General features: G+C 50.3%; 1 non-coding gene across 1 annotated transcript; it reads right to left on the reverse strand.

Moving 5' to 3' along the window:
• Nucleotides 1-3,097: 3,097 nt before the first annotated feature.
• LOC129690569 (small nucleolar RNA SNORA17) lies at nucleotides 3,098-3,228 on the reverse strand. The gene has a single exon (XR_008722322.1). It is a non-coding gene; the product is annotated as a small nucleolar RNA SNORA17 (small nucleolar RNA).
• Between the last annotated feature and the right edge of the window lie 3,007 nt (nucleotides 3,229-6,235).

The following is a 6,235-nucleotide window of genomic DNA, read 5'->3' on the forward strand; positions in this document are numbered from 1 at the left end:
ACCCATCTTTCAGAAGACTAAGAACATAAAAGGTGAAGCTCTAGTTTTCCCCATGCCGCCCTGATGGGGACTTGCCATGGCAGTTGGCGCTGTGGCCGCTTTCCGCCTGGACTCTTAGGCTATCTGCAATTTTCTGATATGGGGGTGGAGCCTACCGCGGCCTGCATGGCTTACAGGTTTCGTGTATCTGCAGAATTACTATTGCGTGGTTACCTCCAAGGTCTACAGTTTGTTGTGTCTGCAGCAATGGCCAGAGTCACACCTCGGCCTACTTGAGCTGTTGTGGGCAGTGCTGACACAGATGGTAGGTCAGACCTTGGTAAAGGGCCACACATGTGGGCGCTGTTTGCTGGGTCTCATAAGTGTCTTGGATAAATGTGTGTGTGTGTGTGTAGGTGTGTACCTCTGTACCTGTTTGTGGGTTTTTAGTGTGAGTTGTGAAGATCAAACTCTGGTCCTCACTGCTTCTACAGCACTGTTCTGCGGGGGCCACCGCTTTAGCTCCTCCTATGACCTTAAACATCGATTTTTTATGACCTGTTTGCCTGAGCTTAAAGCCAGTGCTCTTTTACTATCAGTCTGTGTCTCCACAACGTTCCCAATTCCGGATTAATCCAATGAAATCAAAAGAAATGAAAAACAGCAGAAACAGAAAGAAAACCTCCTGAGACTAAAACTCATTTATTTGGCACCAGGCAGAGAAAACAGGTGCCTGGCTCTTTCCTTTCTTTTAAACAATCAGGTTGTGATGGTATGTAGATCCAGGCCGAGCTTGCTAATGTTCCAGAAACATTAATCCCCTTCAGAGGAATTTGCTGAATTAATCAATGATAATTGGATCAACCCACGAAGGACAGTGTACCGGGCAACCAGCAAATGTAAGGCCAGTATGTGTGTGTGTGTCAGGGAAGAAGATAAGAACTCGGCGTTACCAGCACACAGCCCTGAGGTGGGGAGCAGGCGGGAGGAATTGGGAAGAGGGGGGCACAGCTGTCTTGTATGGTTTTCTGGTTAAACTGAGAGAGAATTTTGAGTTTCATGTCAGCCGGCTCACATTACTCTTGCTCCCATCCACTTTAAGTCACATGGTTTCAGTTTCGGAACGTTTATGGAATAAAACAAAGCAGTTGGAAATGCTGACAAGTATTGGAAGCAATTACTGAAGTCTTATTCCCCCCCCCCCGTTATCCCCCCTCCCGCTAAGGGTCCAGTCCCAAAGGCTGGCCATGGCGGCAGGAGTGAGCATCCATGGTTGGCAAGCAGGGAGAGATGGTTGCAGATGCTCAGTTGGTTTCTTTCCTCCCCGCACCCCCTTTTTTCTTATTCAGTTCAGGTCCCCAGTCCGTGGGTGGAAGCTACCCCCACTCCGTGGGTCTTTCGCCCTTACTTAGTCCTGTCTGGACATACCTAGGTGCTTCTGAAGCCAGCTAAGTTGACAATGAGGATTAATCGCTGTATAGAGACAACATAACTTTAACTTTTGACTTACTGGTCAGCTAATTTCATTTTTTTTAAAAAAAACATTTTTATTGATTATATCCTCAGCCTACTCAGATCACCCTCCCTTCGCATTCTCTCTCCACCCTTGCCACCTTCCCCACGACATTGTGGAAGCTATAGTGTGTCCCACTGTGTCCCACACTGCACCCTTTTCCAGTACACCCTTTTGTCCACACTTCTTTGCTTGCAAATGTTCATTGCCACGATTCGTTGGTCTTGGTACGGGGCCTCTGGCTTCTGCTACACTATCAATACTAGAACCTCACTGGGTCTCCTCTCGGATATCCTGTTGTTGCCCTGTGTCATGGAGATCCTGTAGTTTTGGATCTGCAGGACCGGCCCCTTCATCCACGCCAGCAGATCATAGATGGGGTAGATGTTGGGGTGGGCTAATTTAAAGCCCTGGGTCTGGGCCTGAGAGGTATCTGAGCTGGTCAGCCTACTGGTCAGCTCTCTCACTCTCATACCCTTGGGGGAGCTCATTGGCACCCCCACCCCCAACCTGGGGCTAGCTCTACCCTGCTGCCCAGGCAAGGTGCAGGGCCTGATCTTCTAAGTGTTGCAGTTCTGGGCTTGTTCTCCTGCTCTCATGACCCAAGGGGCAGCTCTTCCACTGGCCATATGTGTTGAGGGATGTAGGAAGGGAGAAGGACATTTTTCTCTCTTCTTTGCACAGCAGATAAAAGGCAGGGCCAGCTCTCCTGTGCTCACAGCCTTGGAGCCAGCTCACCTGCAACCACCTACATCCAGGGGGCCAGGCAAGGTACAGGGCCTGCTCCCCTGCTCTCTTGACCCCAGAGCCAGCTCTCCTGACTGCTGTCGCTGGCAAGGGATATGGATCAGGGAGGGCATCTCTCTCTTGTCTCTGCCACTGTGAAGAGATGAAGGTAGGGTTGGCTCACCTGCAACCCCCCTAACGTTCCAGCCGCTTTCCCACAAGCTGCAGGTGGCTAGAGGCTGGGTCAGCCCTCAGGACCCCAGGGTCAGCTCTCCCACGTTGCTGAGGTAAGGGGTGGGGCCAGTTATACACAGCCCTCAGATGTCAACATGTCTAGGGCAGCAACCCAGACCATGGATGTCTGCCTGGCCTTCGGTGGTAACAAACCTCTGCTGCCGCAGGGCCATGGACCCAGACGTGACAGCACAGGCCAGCACCCCCCCCCATGGTCCCAGGTGGCATCACCGGCTACTCACATCAGTCTGTTCCTCACTACCCAAGTCTCCAGTTCTGCCTGTCTTCAGTATGCCCACAGCCTTCTGATTCATTTCTCCACCACTTACTTGCTCCTCTTAGTGGTTCCTGGGGTCCCAAGAGAGCTGTTCATCTCAGTGGTCTCAGGAGACTGTGCCCTGCTTGTGCATTATGGCACTGGGCAGGGGTCATCTCCGGCATGGGCTGCTCCCTCAGGTCTGTGGTTATCTCAGGCTCGCTCTCTGCCCAGGCCCCGTGGCGCTGGTCTGGTGGTTGTCTTAGGCTTGCTCCTTGCCCAGCCACCCTGGTGGCTCCTTTGTGAGGGTCACCTGTCTTGGACTCACTCCTGCCCAAGGCCTGTGGGGTTCTTCTAGCCTCTGGCTTGCTCCCCACTCTGGGCTACTAATCATCCAGATGTTTGTATCCAGATGTTCATAGGTCAGAGCACTGAGCTTAGACAGAGCCTCTCTCCTCTCTGCCACCTACTCACACACAGGTGACACAGCAGCCACACCTGCAAGGCCTCTAGAGACAGATAGCTAATTCCATTTCTAACCCCAGCTAATCACCCGCATCATGTGTACTAACTTGTAATAGACACTGACTAACTCCTTTAACGCCCACAGCATGCTAATGCTCAGGGCATTTGTGGGATGTTTCAGGAAGGGAAAAATAAGAGCATTCCTCCAACATCAGCTTGTGTTGGGGTTCAGTGACACCTTGGCAGAGTTCCAGGTTCTTGGGTCCCAAAACAAAGGATTGAGCAGAGATGCATGAGTATACCAGAGGCAGGGATGGTTCGTTAAGAAGAAACATGTGCCTGAGGGAGGGAAGCAATTTGGAGCAACGGGAGACATTTTATCTTCAGAATTGGCCCATGGTGCAATGAGTTAGGGCTTTTATGTCACAGAGTGAGGATTTTTTTTTTTTTTTTTTACTCATTTGCTTAGTCCAGGCTTTGTCTCTCTTGACTTGTCCGTTATGTGTAATTAGTTCAAAGCACACTTCCTCAGCATCTTAAATCTCCACCCAGGGGTGTATATTTGAATATCATCATGGGCCACGGGTCATCTTCAGACACCAAAGTACCTCCGTGCTGTGGTGAGGGTTTAGTTGGCCTGGTATGGGGTTTGGGTTCCTACCTTCCTCTTTGCCAAATGTTTTTATTTTTTTATTTTTTCCCCACATGCTAATTCTATAATGCTATGCATAAGGAATTCTGGGCTCTCTCCCTAACCCACTGCACTCTGTTTTTCTTCATGTTAAAAAAAAAAATGCAGTCTTGAAAGAAAGAGATAGGAGGTTTTGGAAGAATGAGGTGTTTGGCCTCCTCGCTTTCTGGTCCACAAAGCCCTTCTTTGCCTTACTAGCACTGCACCGAGCGAGACCCCCTCTGTAGGTCCCCTCATCACCTCCCTTTCTCTCTGTTCCCCAGTCACACTGTTGTCTGCCTCCTCTCATCCCTACAGACACCCTCTCAGCTTGTGTCTCTGAACTGTCTGTCTTCTCACTTCCCACCCGGGGCTCAGTCACCAGAACTCGGTGATTCACGGGAGATGAATCCTTCAGGACTTGAAGATTCTCACACTTGCCACGACCTCTAAAGCAAGTCATTTTCTCTGTAGATTATGGTTTGTGGCTAGAGGGACTGAGAAGGTCATGAAAAAGCTCTCGTTTTCCTCAGTAGGTCCTCTGTGCTCATCAGGACAACGCAGGATCCAGCTGTGACTTTAGGTGTTCCTCAGCAGAACCTCTTGTGCTCGTCTTTAAAGCTGTCTGCCTGGAAGTTGGTCACTCATGACTTGTGGAGGACAGGGACTGTGTCAGAGATTCAAGTTGAACGTCAAACCATGCTATGTTCTCGTGTTTGCTTATAGATGCCTGGGAGCATACATTTTAAGTGCAGCCTTTACTCCGGAAGGGGACCGTATTTCCGTGTGTGAGCCTCTCTGCACTGTGCTTCCCGCTCTCTCCTGTGAGAGGCTGCAGTTTATTTATTCTGTCAAGCGCCAAGCACAGCATAGGCTGGCATAACCCCCGAGGGAGAGAGAAGAGCTGGGGTGTAGACCAGCCGGGGCCATTGCCCCTTCCCCCCCACCTGGAGGAAGTAATTCTGGGCCGTGTTCAGTGTCTTGAACTGCCCTGTGGTTTTCGCCTACCTCCTGGTGCAGGAAGGAAGGTCCTGGCAGCACCAGGCCCCGGTGGGATCCGCCTCAGCTTGTGGAGCTGGCTCCGATCCAAAGCTTCTCCTTTCCATGCTAGGCGGGAAAGCATTGTATGCTCTCGGACTCTGACTCCACAGTTGGAAGCGTGGTCAGAGGCGGGTGCTAGGCTTCCTAGATGGCTCTGGTGGGGAAGGCGCTTGCTGTGAAGGCTCATGGCCTAAGTTCGGTTTCTAGGAAACAGCCTAAAGGCGGAAAGAAAGAACTCACAAAGCGGTCCTCCAGCTCCCACTGTGTCACATAACACAGCATTCACACGTCACACACATACACACACACACACACACACACACACACACACTAACAAAATAAACCAGTACTTTAAAAAGGATCCAGCTGATGGTAATAAGCATGATGATGTTTCTCCAAGGATAACCAGAGGGCCATGGTATCCCACGTACCACCTGGATTTACACTTCTGCCCAAGTAAAATTTAATTGCTCTTTCAAAGGCAGGAAAATATTCCATTGCCGGGAAATATGGCATAAAGGATTTCGGCACACTTCCTCTGGGTTTTTCTTACAAATTCTAAATGAGAATTTTCTGCCAATTTTGGGGCAGAAGCAGAGGGGCTGAACAGTTTTACCAATGGTTTTGATTATGGATTGTCTATATGGCATCAATAAAAATAACAAGCGCTGGATCTGATGGGCACCGGGCTTTCTTAAAAAGCTAATAAAAATTATGGGCAGTGGGAAGACCTCTTAGGTTTTAGATGTTTTTCTTATACTGCATATGGAAAGTCTATTTCCCAATATTTTAGTGCCGGGAGCACAATAACTGGAGACGAATATGTTCTCTTCAGAGTGCCAATAAGAATTGAAAATATCGTTTTCCAGCACAGCCCAGGCTGAAATCAACCTGTTTTATGGTAATTGTGGGTCCTGGCGGCAGACCACAGCAGAGCTTTGGAGGACCGGGTTTGCTGGCTCCCATCCTTCCAGTACGGACAACCCAGGGGATAATTTGTGTGAAGTGAAAGCGGAGAGTCTTCATTACTGTGGTGGGCGTCCGCCACAGCAACAGCGCTCCTACAAGATCCCAAAGTGGACATTGCCAGTGAAGCTGTGTCGTGGGAGTTAGGGAGTAGCGCCTTGCGCAGGGCAGATCCTGGCGTCACCCACATACATGTCTCGTAACCGCTGTGGCATCTGGAGTGACGGCGCAGAAGGACGGCACACGCCACATGGCAGCGACGGGGAGCAGCTGTTCCAGCCACGAGGAACACTTCATCCTCACCTGCCTCCCTTTCTCAGCAAAACCAGAGCCCCTTGTGACACAGGTGTCCTAGCATGGTGTTGCCTTAGATGGCTATTAAGTG

Source organism: Psammomys obesus, unplaced genomic scaffold (assembly GCF_907164565.1).
Source record: "Psammomys obesus unplaced genomic scaffold, mPsaObe1.curated_primary_1811, whole genome shotgun sequence".
Lineage (NCBI taxonomy): Eukaryota > Metazoa > Chordata > Mammalia > Rodentia > Muridae > Psammomys > Psammomys obesus.